This window comes from Neomonachus schauinslandi, chromosome 8 (assembly GCF_002201575.2).
Source record: "Neomonachus schauinslandi chromosome 8, ASM220157v2, whole genome shotgun sequence".
Lineage (NCBI taxonomy): Eukaryota > Metazoa > Chordata > Mammalia > Carnivora > Phocidae > Neomonachus > Neomonachus schauinslandi.
Window position 1 is genome coordinate 23744271 of NC_058410.1, and position 15205 is coordinate 23759475.

Below are 15205 nucleotides of genomic sequence, written 5' to 3' on the forward strand. Positions count from 1 at the left end.
AGTGAAATCTGTTTGGAAAATGAAAAATGAGGGAGAGAACGATCTCAATTTCTGTCATTTCTTTTCTCCATAGGAAGTATGTTGGTAAACTCCTCTGATCCCCTATTTTAAAAATTTTATAATTTCTTTTACTCCAGGAGCTATTATAGGAACAGTTCAAAATATATTTGTAGTGAGTTTTATCAAGATATGATTTACATACCATAAAGTTCACCTTTTTACAGTGTACAATTCAGTGATTTTTAGTAGATTCACTAAGTTGTGCATCAGTCACAACAATGTGATTCCAGAACATTTCATCATCCATTCCCCAAAGCCCTATACCCTTCAGCAGTCACTCCCAAATTTCTCCTTCCCCTTAATCCTGGCAAATACTAATCTGTTTTCTGTCTCTCTAGATTTGTCTAATCTGGACGTCTCATATAAATGGAATCCTACAATATGTGGCTTTTTGTATCTGGATTCTTTCATTTGGCACAAGGTTTTCAAACTTTAATCATGTTGTAGATTGAATCAATACTTCATTTCTTTGTATGGCCAAGTAAGATTCCATTGTGTGGATAAATGGTAATTTCTTATTGTTCTGGTTAGCTTATCTCATACCTCTGCATCCCACCCTTTTTCCTTACTGTTTTACTTTCATACCTTTTTCACACACTCCAAAGATTAATCATCAATATGCTTAAGACAATCTCAGGTCAGGCCTTGATTATTTTGTCCTTCTAGACCAGTGTCACACTAGTTTAATTATTATTTATGTGTAAAATGTGTTTGAATTTGCTAAGAAAGTTCTCCTTTTTGGTCTTCCTTTCCAGAATTATCTTATTTATGTTATTCTTTTGTGCAAAGTTTAGACTAATTTTATGAATTCTTATGCTTCCCCCCAAATCCAATTAGGATTTTAATTATAATTTTTTAATATTTCAATTTTATTTTATTTTTTATTAACATAATGTATTATTATTTGTTTCAGGAGTATAGGTCTGTGATTCATCAGTCTTACACAATTCACAGCGCTCACCACAACACATATCCTCCCCAGTGTCCATCATCCAGCCACCCAATCCCTCCCACCCCCCTCCACTCCAGCAACCCTCAGTTTGTTTCCTGAGATTAAGTCTCTTACGGTTTGTCTCCCTCTCTGGTTTCATCTTGTTTCATTTTTCCCTCCCTTCCCCTATGATCCTCTGCCTTGTTTCTTAAATTCCACATATCAGTGAGATCATATGATAACTGTCTTTCTCTGATTGACTTATTTCACTTAGCATAATACCCTCTTGTTCCATCCACGTCATTGCAAATGGCAAGATTTCATTTTTTGATGACTGCATAATATTCCATCATATACCACATCTTCTTTATCCATTCTTCTGTTGATGGGCATCTGGGCTCTTTCCATAGTTTGGCTATTGTGGACATTGCTGCTATAAACATCGGGGTGCAGGTGCCCCTTCGAATCACTACATTTGTATCTTTGGGGGTAAATACCCAGTAGTGCAATTGCTGGGTTGTAGGGTTTTAATTATAATTTTATTGAATTTTTAGATCAGTTTTGGAAGAGTGATATATTTACAAGGTTACATTTCTTATCCATTAACATCATTTACTTCCCTAAGATTTTATTTCAGTTGACTTACTGAAAGGTATTTTGCATTTCTGTTAGGTTATCTACTGATTATTTTTAATTTCTATGCTATTATAGATGTCTGTTTTATCTGACTTCTGTTTTTTTGTGTGTTTGTTTTTTTTGTGTTTTGTTTTTTGTTTTGTTTTGTTTTTTGAGAGGGAGAGAGAGAGGGGAGGAGCAGAAGGAGAGGAAGAGAGAAATTCAAGTAGACTCCATGCCCAGCATGGAGCCCAATGTGGGGTCAGTCTCATAACTCTGATATCATGTCCTGAACTGAAATCAAGAGTCCAACACTTAACTGACTGAGCCACCCAGGTGTGTCTTACTTCAGTTTTCTAATTAGATATTCCTTGTGTTAGAGCAGATACTGCTTGTGCTCTGCCTAGATCCCTCAACTTCATTTACTATTTTGTGTGCCCAGCCCTGGGCTTATGCATGCTTGATTGCTTTGGGCTCACCTCTGAGACTTTTGAGAGGACTCACTGTTCCATCCCAACCCCTTCTCCCCACAGTGGGGAGCATCTCGTGTCTATTCTCACCTAATCTAGGCATACCATAGCCTGTGTCTGTCCAAAATGAAAATACATTACCAAGGTAGGACTAACTGTGGGATATAATTTGAACTCTGGAGTTTCTTGTGGAATTAGTTTGAGGCTATGACCCCTTCTGTTTTCATACTCTTGTTTGGCTTCTACTTTTCTGCCCTGCTTCAACCATTTCCTTTCTGGTATCTTCTGGAATGGTTCCTTTAAAAAAAGTAATTTATGCCTAAATCCTTGGATTTGTGTCTGCTTCTAGGAGAATTCAACTTCAGGGACATTTGTCGGAGCAATATTGACTTTTTCTAATTAAGTTTTTTATTTGAATTCCAGTATAGTTAACATGCAGTGTTATATTAGTTTCAGGTGTACAATATAGTGATTCAACAATTCTCTACATTACTCAGTGCTCATCATGATAAGTGTACTCTTTAATGCCCATCCCATATTTCACCCATCCCACCATCCACCTCCCCTCTGGTAAGCAGAGTTTGTTCTTTATAGTTCAGAGTCTGTTTCTTGGTTTGTCTCTCTCTTTTTCTTCCTTTTTTCATTTGTTTTGTTTCTTAAATTCCACTATGAGTGAAATAATATATTTGTTTTATTCTTTTTTCAGTTAGGATTATCCTCTCTAGCTCCACCTATGTTATTGCTCATTCTTTTTTTGGCTAGATAATTTTCCATTGTGTGTGTGTGTGTACATATATATCACATATTCTTTATCCATACATCAGTCAGTGGATACTTGGGCTGCTTCCATAATTTGGCTATTTTAAATAATGCTGCTATAAATGAGGGGGTGCATGTATCCCTTTGAATTAGTGGTTTTGTATTTTTCTGATTAAATACCCATAGTATGATCATTGGATTGTAGAGGGTAGTTCTATTTTTTCCTTTTTCAGGAAACTCCATACTGTTTTCCGCAGTGGCTGCACCAGTTTACATTCCCACCAAAAGCTCATGAAGGCTCCTTTTTCTCCACATCCTCACCAATACTTGTTTATTATGTTTTTTATTTTAGCCATTCTGACAGGTGTAAGGTGACATCTCATTGTAGTTTTAATTTGCATTTCCGTGATGAGTGATGTTGAGCATCTTTTCATATGTCTGTTAGCCATCTGGATGTCTTCTTTGGAGAAATGTCTGTTCATGTCTTATGCCCATTTTTTAATTGGATTATTTGTTTTTTGACTGTTGAGTTGTGTAAGTTCTTTATATATAATTTGGATGCTAACCCTTTATTGGATATATTATTCATAAATCTCTTCTCCCATTCCTTAAGTTCCCTTTTAGTTTTATTGTTTCCTTCACTATGCGGAAGCTTTTTATTTTGATGAAGTCCCAGTAGTTTATTTTTGCTTTTATTTCCCTTGCCTCAGGAGACATATCTGGAAAGATGTTACTATGGCCAATGTCAGCGAAATTGCTGCCTGTGCTTTGTTCTAGGATTTTTATAGTTTCAAGTCTCACATTTAGGTCTTTAAGCCATTGTGAGCTTATTTTTGTACATGGTAAATATTTCACCATTTGTCCAGTTTCATTCTTTTGCATGTAGCTGTCCAGTTTTCCCAATACCATTTGTTGAAGAGACTGTCTTTTTCCCATAAGATATTCTTTCTTCTTTGCTGAAGACTAATCAACCGTATGATTGTGGGTTTATTTCTGGGTTTTCTAGTCTGTTCTATTGATTTATGTGTCTTTTTTTTGGCCAGGACCATAATTTTGATTTTTTAATATCCATCTTATATCCAGTGGGCTTTCCTTAGTTTTGATAAGTTTCTGTATATTCTTTTGTGTTACCATTGGGTAAATCAATAAAAATAAAAATGAGAAGTAGCAATACTCAGTCAGTTTCCTGGTAAAACTGATCAAGGGGAAAAAAAACCCACAGAGCGCACAATCACATGCATTCATTAGGATATAACTAGGGTTTACAATGTTGCTCTTTCTCTATTCCCTTGTAATAAAATCCTCCCTAATTTATTTCGGTAATAATTGTTTACTGACTCATTCAAAGACATAAACGCAGTAGTGCTGCTCTCATCATCCAGTACACCTGTCAGCAAAATTGAGGTGAGCTCATTTAGTCATCCTGGTTCCAGGGCAGCTTTACAACATATTGTCCCCAGTCTGAACTACTTATTCCGCTAAAGTGGATCCATTGTGGGGAACGTCATTTCAGAATTTGAGTTTCAGAGCATTGCATATGTTCTTATGCAGTTCCCTTTGCCGAGCTATGTTTGTTTTCCTCCTTTTTGTACTTCACCAGGGATTGTTGCTGAAGCAGGTGAATACAGTAGTGTTGACTCCCCAGACTAAAACTCCTAGCCTGACATGGTCCAGGACCAAGTGAGGGAGAGAGAGTGAAGACAAATCCCTCTATCTTAACTTGTCTTGTTCAGATCCATCATTTCTTATATCATTTCTGATATAAGAAATCAGAATTTTTCCTTGTAGTTAAATGTAACTTTATATTGAGTCAAATCTGTATATTATTTCTGACATTTCCACAAGTTTCAAATATCAAAGGAATTATCTGTATCTTATAGTACTTAGTTTAAAACACTTTTGGAGAGGAACAACAAAAGTTTATATCACTCGTTGGTAATTGATTTGATTTATAGGGTTTTCCAAAACAAAATATGGGAATAGTTCTACCTTTTTTATGGCCATAGTTTATAGGTTGGAAAGAAAGATGTCCCATGGATAAGGCAGTGTTTTTGCAGTTTAAAATATCAGTCTTCACTTGGGAAAGAAATATCTTTGAACCCTAAAAATGAGGCAGTAGTGTCTAATCCAAAAATTTATTTTCTTTATAGTGGATGAACTGTGGTTATATTAGTCAGGATAAGTTATATTGTGGAAACAAACAACTGTCAAATTTCTGTGGCTTACAAAAACAAAGTTTAGTTTTTACTCAGTCTACATTTCCATTGTGGGTAATGATTGTCCAATTTTGAATATCAGTAAACCATTTTTTTAGTATAAGCAAATCTCATGCAATATTTGGGATATACTCATCCTAAAAATGTGTTTACTGTTTATCTGAAATACATATTTAATGGATGTACTATATTTTTATTTGCTATATCTAGCAACCCTATTTGTAGTTCATCAGGAGATTATACTGCTCATTGTTGTCAGTCTTACAGTTGCAGGAGCAGGAAATGGAGGACGTGTTCAACCAGATATTGTTTCTTATACCCCATGCTATTGACTCATACATAACATTTCCACATCATTTCATTGTCCAAACCAAGTCTCAGAGCCAGTGAGATTCAGTGAATGTTTTAAAAAATAATACAGGCCACCACATCAAGACTAGAGAAAGTTTCATTGATATAGATACAGAGTTTAAGAGAAGATGCATGCATTCAACACATACTTCTGAGTGTATCATACCAGGCAAGTATGCCTGGAAATTCAGCAGCTAACTGAATTACAGATAGCATTTGCCCTCATGGAGATTGCATTGTCAGTAGGAAGGATATTTTATACATAATTACAAAACTATTAACTAAATAGGATTATGTTAGGAACAGAGAAAACAACTTTAAAGGAGGCAGTGAAAGCCTAGTATTGAAAGGCTTAAAAATTTGTGGGAAGGTTAAACATTTTTTGATTTATCATAACACCTAAAGGATGGGTGTGAGTGAACCTCCTGAATGATAAAGACAGTGAAGATATTTTAGGCCAGGAGTTGACAAACTAAGGCCTGTGGGCCAAATCCCACCTGTTGCCCAAATTTTGTAAATGAAATTTTACTGGACCACAGACCTATTCATTAGGTATTATCTATGGCTGCTTTTGCACTACATTGGGTAAGTTGGGTAATTTTAATAGAAACTTTATGGCCCACAAAGCTTAAAATAATTTCTCTTTGAATTTCTATACCAAAAAAAAGGTTTGAGGAAAGCTGTTCTAAGAAAAATGTAGTCTCTCTGTGGAGAAAGAAGCTTCACATATTCATGGAATGAGAGAATATCGATCTAGCTCATCCATGATGATGATGATATGGATGGAGAGACAAGGAATGTCCAAATCACATAGTGGTATGTAGAACATGTTTAGGGATTTTTTCTATGTATAAAATAACGGTAACAGAGAGTGATCATAATTCAGTTCTTATTAAAAATACTATTCTGGGGGTGCCTGGGTGGCTCAGTCAGTTAAGCATCTGCCTTTGGCTTAGGTCATGATCCTGGGGTCTTGGGATCTAGCCCCACATCAGGCTCCCTGCTCAGTGGGAAGCCTGCTTCTCCCTCTGTCTGCTGCTCCCCCTGCTTATGCTCTCTCTTTCTGTCAAATAAATAAATCTTTAAAAAAATAAAATAAAAATAAAAATATTACTCTATTGGTGCCAGAAGAATAGTTGAAAGGAAGGCATTGGTTAAGAGCTGCAAGACTAGTTTAGATCTGGTTACAGACAGATGATGGCAGCTTGAAGTAGGGTGATAAAAGGGGAGAGAATGGACTTGAATGCAAGAAACACAGACATACTAATGAAGTAGACAAACAAGATTTAGTGTTTGATTTGATGTGGGGAATGAGGGGGAATGAGGAATTAGTTATGACTGTAACGATCAGAGCCATGCAATTTACTGTAACTGCGAAGAGAGAGGAACCCATATTCTGTTTTCTTTAGTGAGGGAGTCATCATTTCAGTTTTCAACATGTTGGTTAGAAGTTCTAATGAAACATGCAAGAGAAGATACTGAGAAACAGCTTCATATTCCAGCCTGGAATTCAGAAGACAAGTCTCTCTGGACATTTAATTTGAAAGTATTTATTGAAATCACTGGATTTTGAATTAGGAGAGAGAGAGAAAGCAACATTTAGGCTTGTCAAAATTGTATGCTCCCACCCATTTTTTTTTTTTTTTTTTTTTACTTTCTTTGTACCTTTGGTCACTGATTCAGTTAATGATGAAATACTGTGTCATTTATCTTGATTTTTATGTATTTTGCTTTATTTTGTTTCGTAGTGTTTTATTTTATTATTTTTTGTTGCTTCTATGAATTTTTCATGAGCATTGGTGTGTTTGATGGAAGAAAATTCAGAGATTCTTTCATTTTCTCGTGAGAAACTATGTGATACCGTAAAACCCTCATCTTATCCCTCATTAATGGGATTGAAATAAGGGGGGGTGCGGTCATGATATCTGCCCATCAAGGAGACAATTAATGAAAAACCTAGTTGATGGAGTATGGGGTAAGAAGATCAAATGAAGACATTTTTCAAGGTTTGAGGATTTTGAGCATATTTAAATAGTGATGGTAGAGATAGAATAAACAGTGAAATTGGAGACACAGAAATGAACAGAAAAAACAACACCGTGAATATTCTGTAATTATGGGCATGGATGGACTTCAGAGGATGCTGGAACAAACCACGTTTTATGGGAAAGAGAAGTTTGTGGATTTGTGGTGGGATGATGTAGGTAGGATAATTTCTATTGCTCTGTAAAGTGGATGTGGGAAAGGTGGGAAGATAAATGTGGGGGTTTGAGAAGAATGGAAAAAGAATACTTTTTAGTGCTTGGGAAAGCAAATTGATTACCAAAATGTAGCAAATTTGTCAGGCAATATTAATACAGAATCGTAGTCTCATCTATATGCATGAACCCTCAAAATCTATCAGTAATTTAATCGCAGAAGAAGGGTTATACAAAAAGATATTGGCAGTGATCTTATTCCATCAATCACTGACCTTTCTGGATAACCTTTTCCCCCAGTTTGATCCAATTGTACCATCTCTCCTCTCCCTCTGAATTTGGGCATTCTGAGGGCCTCAGATCAACTCTGACCCTAAGTTGATGGCAAGGAAAATTGTAGCTCACAGAAACTTCAAATTGCTTACAGAACCTATAGATCCCCATTATCTCCATTGATGATTACAAGTCCTGGTCAAAGTTACATATTTTTATTGTGTCTACTGTTTGTCTTTATTTTAGCCCCACAATGTCCATAATAGCTGCCTGGCATTTTTGAGCCTAGGACTCTAACCTGGATTTTCAGTATCTCATTCTCTCTTCCCTAATCATTTATTGTTTGCTAAACTAGTGCTAAAAGACATGTTTGTTTTTTTCTTATTTTCTCTAAACTCTGAATGTCCTTGTTTCAACTTACATATCTCTCAGCTTCTCTATATTCTTTTTTCTAAATTCAATTCTGTTTTGCTTTAAATATGTTCTTTTATTGTTCTTTCTCTGGTTGGATTTCATCTGACCTCTACTGGACCAATAAAATAATAACAATAAGTGTGATTTGTAAGAACACTGTCTTCCCCACAAAGTAGTATGTATTAATTGCCTGAGAGGAAAGAAGCTGAAGAGGGGTTTGGGCCTTTGTTAATTTACATTTAATTTTAGCTCAGAGGTCCTTAAAGGCAGTGATTATGTCTGTGTGTGAATAGGGATATTTAATCAGTCCAGGCTGTCAGTTTGATAGTAGTGCTTATCAAGAAATTAGAGAAAAATGTGCTACCAAGTCCATCCTCCTGCCATAGAAGGAGCAACAAATCAGATGTGGAAAGTCAAACACTATGATTAAAAAGCTCATCCGCCCTAGGGAGTCTTTCATATATATATATATTTAATATTCAGCTTGAGTGTACTACTGTGCGTACAGCTTTTTCTGTCTTAGAGGTTTTAATTGCAATACCTCCTGCATTGAGAAGGCAGATTTTTTTTCTTTTAAGTAATGCTACTGATTAATAGTATTTTAAAACTTGAGGGGTACAGAGTTGTGTCAGAGGAAGATTTTGATGATTTTCAAACAGGTATCTTTTCCTAGACACATTATGAAATACCACCTAAAATATATATGATATGTTGTAGTTCAGTGCCTCAAGGAAGTATCTATATCTTTTCTCTTTTATTTTTTTTAGTATATATATTTTAAATATTTTATTTATTTGACAGAGAGCAAGAGAGTACAAGCAGGGGGAGCATCCGAGGACGAGGGAGAAGCAGACTCCTTGCTGAGCAGGGAGCCCATTATGGGGCTTGATCCCAGGTGCCTGGGATCATGACCTGAGCTGAAGGCAGATGCTTAATTGACTGAGCCACACAGGTGCCCCTTATTTAGTATATTCTGATAGTCTTAGATTAGGCATATAAATGCATATTTCGCTCTGCTGCCATATGTGAATACTCTCCATTCAAAATGCATTTCAGCCTTAAAGTTTTAGCCATGAATAAGAACAACATTTGTGAGTTAAACACCTTACTGGGTTAGGTATTTTGTTCTAGGCTATGTTGGTCTAAACTAGATTCTCTAAATAGCAGAAAAACACTTTTGCTTGGCTTGGTTTAATGATTTTGAGATTATGCAGTTCTATGTTAGCCCAGCCTTCTTACCAGGGAATATGGAAAATCCTTCAGTGAGTCTCAGATTCCAGTTCCAAGCCATGAACTGTCAATAAAATCTGGCTGTCTTAATTAATCTTGACATATTTGAGTACTTAGAACCAATATTCCTGTCCAAGGAATCCATAGGCCAATTTCTAGAATGCCCTCGCTCTTTTAGCAGCCAGAAGATCCACTTGTCAGGATCTATTACTTTTCTCCAAGGTGTAACCGGATTGCTTCCCAGAATTGGAACCAGAAGGGCAATTTCTTTTTCTGTTTAAGATGCCTGTTTCCTTGTCATTACATATCTCCTGAACTCTAGTCTGCACTAATCTCAAAGATATCAATATTTCCCTTTTTTGAAGAAGGAACTAAACTAGTTCACCTCTTCTTCCTTCACACCAGGACTACATTAGTTAATGTTCTTCACTGAAACAGACCAATTGGAGATGGAGATGGAGATAGGTATTTATTATAATTGGTTTGGCTTATAAGATTGTGAGGGCTGGCAAATTTGTAGAGCGGACTAGCAGAATGGAAATTCTGGAAAGAGTTGACCTTGCAGTCTTGACTCCGAATTCCACAGGGAAGCAGATTGGAAACTCAGGTATGGTTTCTATGTTGCAGTTTTGAGGAAAATTCTTTCTTCCTCAGGAAACTTCAGTCTTCGCTCTTAAGACCTTCAACTGATTGAATGAGGTCCACTCACATGAGGGGAGAGGGTAATTTGCTTGACTTGAAGTCTCCTAATTTAAATGTTAGTCACATGTTAAAGAAAAAAAACTTTACAGCATCTAGACTGGTGTTTGATCCAACAACTGTGCACACTCGCCTAGCTGAATTGACACATAAAATTAGCCACTACAAGGGCATTTTGTTTTAAAACTTTCCACCAACCAAATCTGAAAATAAAATGTTTGTGAGAAAAGAAATAAGAAATAGATGTTTCTAGGAGAAAAAGCAAAATGTTGCTGTCAGCTGGTTTTCCTACAAAAGGGTCTAGATTTCTCTTTTCTAAAAATGTCTTTTCGGTATGTGTCATGAATAGACTTTTTGAGACACACAAAAAGAAAATTTATAAAAACCAGCAAAAGATCTTCATGAAAGAATCAGGCTGAATATCAGATAGGATTTTCTGGAATTATTTCAATTTTTTCCTTGGAATTCTAATGCATTCTTTTGTATGAAATTTTTTAACTGAACACAAGTTTTTCTCTTCTCTGCCAAGTCATGATTAAAATGATCAATCATAGAAAACCTGGGGAAAGTTTTATTTAGTGCTGTAAAAGAGGAAATGGTGTCACCTGTTCAAAAATACTGACACATTTTATCTAGATATTATCAATGTGTATAAATGAAGTAATATGAAAAGGAGATTTAGTGATAATTCAGAGATTTTACATACTGTTTTGAGTCAAATGTCCATCATAATAAAGCTTGTTCTAAAAGGATGATAGGCTGAGAAGAAAACAGAATAAAAATAACCTAGGACCTATAAAAGTATATTTACTATAGAACACAGATAGCAGCATACTAGGTGCATATTCTGAAAAAAGACTTCTTTGGTAAAGATAAGTACATTTGCAGTCATCTATTTTGTGTTTTCAGAAAAAAAAAAAGAAAATATTGTATTTTGGAAATAAGTGCAAAATGAATTAGACAACAGTGTGTGATGAGAGTAAGCAGGAACAAGAGAGAGAATGAGAGTGAGAGAGAAAGCTGGTTTTAAGATAGCAGAAGAAATAAAAAGAATCGAATAAAAGAAATAAATACTAGGAAAATAGCAATGCCATAAATCTGGATTTGAAAATAATGTGAAGTAGATATTTATAGTTACAGCAATGTAGGATTAAGACTTGTTTTTTTAAATCTCTTTTCATTTACCAAGACAGTGATGATGTTAGAGCCATGATCCTGGAGGAGAAAAAAAAAAAAGGCAGTCCAAAAATATGACCGTAACATTTGCTTTTGATTTACCCATTAAGGCATTTGCTTAATTTAAAATCCAGTCTGTGAGGCTGAGCAGCTGAATGTCTTATGGGACTTGAAGATAAATAGAGTTTATGGTCTGCCAAGTAAGAGACTCCTGAATGCATACCCCAAAGTTTCAGTGGAAAAATTCAAAGAGCTAAATGCCAGGAGCAATGCCAATTCAGATGATACCATCCCCTACAAAGACTAAAGACCAGTTTCAAATCAATTTAATCCCTATTAGATTAGGGTCACCTCCCCTAGCATAGTGTCTGCTAAAAGTAGGAAAAAAAAAAGTCTCTCTAGAGGGAAGTAACATCAACAAGAACTTTAAATTTTCTCTACAGTTTTCTTGTGGAGCAATCTATAATTAATAAAATTACTGGGCATGCAAAAAGGTAAATTATTATTGAAAAACAAGAGGGAATTGATATTAGAAACTGACTCATGGAGAACACAAATGTAGGTTGTTAGGCATGGATTTTAAAATCACTGTGACTAACATGTTCAAGAAATTAAATGACAAACTATAAATTGAAAACAAATGACAAATTTATCATTAAAAACATAAAATGATGGTAGCTGAAATTAGGAATCAATACATGGATCTTATAGCAGATTTCACAGATGATGAATTAGAGAACTGGAAGTGAGATCACAGGAAAATATCTCATTGGAAGCATGTATAAGAAAAAAGAAGGAAAGAGACATACCAAATATAGAAAAGAATTTCAATATTTTTAACTAGTCTCAGAAAGAGAGGAGAGAGTGAGAGAAACCTATATTGGATGAGATAATAACTGACAATTTTCCAAAATTAATGAAATACATAAAGCTACAGATTGAAGATACTTTAAGAAAGCCAATAAGGTTAAATAAAGAGAAAGCCATGTCTAAGAACAACATAGTAAAACTGAATAAAGCCAAAGACAAAGGAAAAAAAAAAAAGATTATCATGAAGTGAGCAGCTCTAATACTGATATAATGCAACTGTTCCCTGGCTGCTAGACAAATATGGAATTATTTAAATTAATTAAAGGAATAAATGGCAATATACAATGTTTACCATACAAATGTGTTCTTCAATAATTAAGGTGAGTTAAGAAGTTTTCGAAGAAAAGACTTTTAAGAAGTCTTCAGCAATACACATGCAATAAAGGAAATACTAAAAAGGTTTTAGGCAAAAGAAAAATTCAGATGGAAGCCTGGAAGTGTAGAGAGTGATAGAGTACAATATAAAGGGTAAATACATGAGTTAAAAGACAAATATTTATAATGTAAACCCAAAATATTAATATCTAGTGGAATTTAATGTGGAGGATTAAAGTTAGGCACCATAATTATACAATTGTTACAAGGTGTAAGCGGACCTAAGATATTTCAAAGTCCGTTTATTTTCTAGAAGGTGGTAAAGGTATATATATATGAATTTAACAAGTGAATGATAAGGATTATTATTATTTGGGTTATATATAAAGAAGTAGTAAAGATAGGCAGAAACTTTCAAGGGAAACCAGAATAGCAGAAGTAATTAAACTAAAGCAAAGTTCTTCAATCTTGACTTTTGACATTTGGGGCCAGATAATTCCTTATTAACTGTCCTGTGTATTATAAGATGTTTAACACCATCCCTGGCTTCTATGCAATAGATGCTAATAGCAATTTTCCTCACAAGGTGAGACAAGAAAAAAAGTCTCTAGACATTGCTATATGACCCCTCAGGGACAAAATCATCCCTACTTAAGTACCCTTGAATTAAAGGAAAGCGATGTAGCTAAGGAAAAGTAATATAGAATTATTAGACAGTTTTAAAAATTAATAGTAATATGGCACATTTAATCTGAAATCCATAAGTAGTTATAAGTTTAAACAGGTTGGCTTCCACCTCTCAGTAAAATGAAACAGATACTGGCAGCCATGATTGGCTGGTATAACTGAATAGAAACTGGAATCCCAAATTTAAGGTGACCTTAGGCTATTGGTGAGTTCTGGGTTTCAAAGGAAAATGGGTGATATAGAACAGATAAGACAGAGGGAATCTCCACTATCACTGGGTACCTCAGGGACAAAGTCCAGATAGACGGAGAGCACATGCAGAAAAGAGGGAAATTTGAACCTGTGAGAGAGTGAAAAGCCAATCTCAAGAAAACCCAGATGGATAGAATTTTCAATGCTGAGGATGTAGACTCTTCAAAGTCTCAGTCAATATCAAAGGAGAGCATTCTTGAAGAACAAACACAAACTAGTGGAGGACAGGCTTTTACCAATACTGGGTTTTTTTTTTTTTTTAACCCATACTGGAACATAGTTGTGTCCCAGTGCAAAACATTTTATTTAGGTACAGTATCTTCCTTACATATGGAGCAGGGATACTGGTGGATGTTATCCACTTTATTTCTCTTATACACAATAAAACACAGTAACAATTTGCTAAACATATAAAAAAGACAGAAAAATATGACCTGTTGATAGAAGAAAAGTTATAGTAGATGCATATACAAACCAGTTATTGAAGTTAGGAAACAAAAACAATCAAATAATGGTGATAAATATAGACTATGTGTGGGAATTATATACCAGCAACTCGTTTTGAGAGAAATTTAAAAAGACTGAGTGAAATGATACATTATATTCGTGGGTTAACGATTAAAGATTGTTAAGATGGAAATTCCTCCCAAGTTAATCTTCATATCCACAGCAATCTAAATTAAAATTCCAGCAGGATTCTTAAAATAGAAAGCAACACACTTATTCTTAAAATGTATATGGATAAAAAAAAGACCTAGAACAGTCAGAACTGTCTTGCAATAGGAAAAACAAGTTGGAGATCTTACTCTGTCTGACTGCAAGACTTATCATAAGGCTTTAAAAAATTATGACAATGTTATTGGCCCAAGGATAGACACATTGATTAATGAAACAGAATAAAGAATTTAGAAATAAAGACATGTATATAATCAAGTGATCCTTGACAAAAACACCAATATAATCCAATAATGAAATAATAATCTACCCGTGGTCCTGGAAATGAATGTCCAGATGACAAAAAAAAAAAAAAAATGAATTTAACCTAACACCATGTCTCATGACTCTAGATACAGAAATTAATTTGAGTGTATCAGTGACTTATATGTAAAATGATAAGACTATAAAGCTTCTAGGAAAGGGTAAATGTACCTGTGTATTGTGTCAGTTTAGCTAAGCTAGAACTCATTTCCACAATTCTCTTTTCTGCACAGTTCTAAATTAGCACGGGCTACAAGAGATATTTTATGTGAGACTTGGAAGGCAGAGGTGGTAAAGCATACACCATATTTCTTTTTTACACAGTAAGTTGGTGGGAGGCATTGGGTGCCATTGTAGCCCACATATGTTTTCATGTATCTAGTCTCTCCTTGTTAGCAGGTGGCAGCAGTCAGGCCCTCGGATTCTCTAGATACCACACAGATCGGTAGAGGTGACTCCTGGATTGAGTCTGGCTGAATACAAACTTGAATCTCTCCCTCTCTCTCTCTCCCCCCTCCCTCCCTCTTAGAAGGTTAGGCACCTCAAAAGAAACAACATTAAACTTGAGGACATCAGAAGACACTCTCTAAAATGATGTGCAGAGTAAAAGACAGAAAAAATCTAAAGAGATCATTTGGAAAGTATCCCGCAGGGTGTGCGTATTTGTGTGTGTGTGTGTGTGTGTGTGTGTCTTAAGGTAGCTACTGTGAT

At 35.2% G+C, this 15205-nt stretch overlaps 1 pseudogene; it reads left to right on the forward strand.

The window, feature by feature from the left end:
- The window catches only part of LOC110583218, a 127509-nt pseudogene that overhangs the window by 54142 nt on the left and 58162 nt on the right, over positions 1-15205 (forward strand).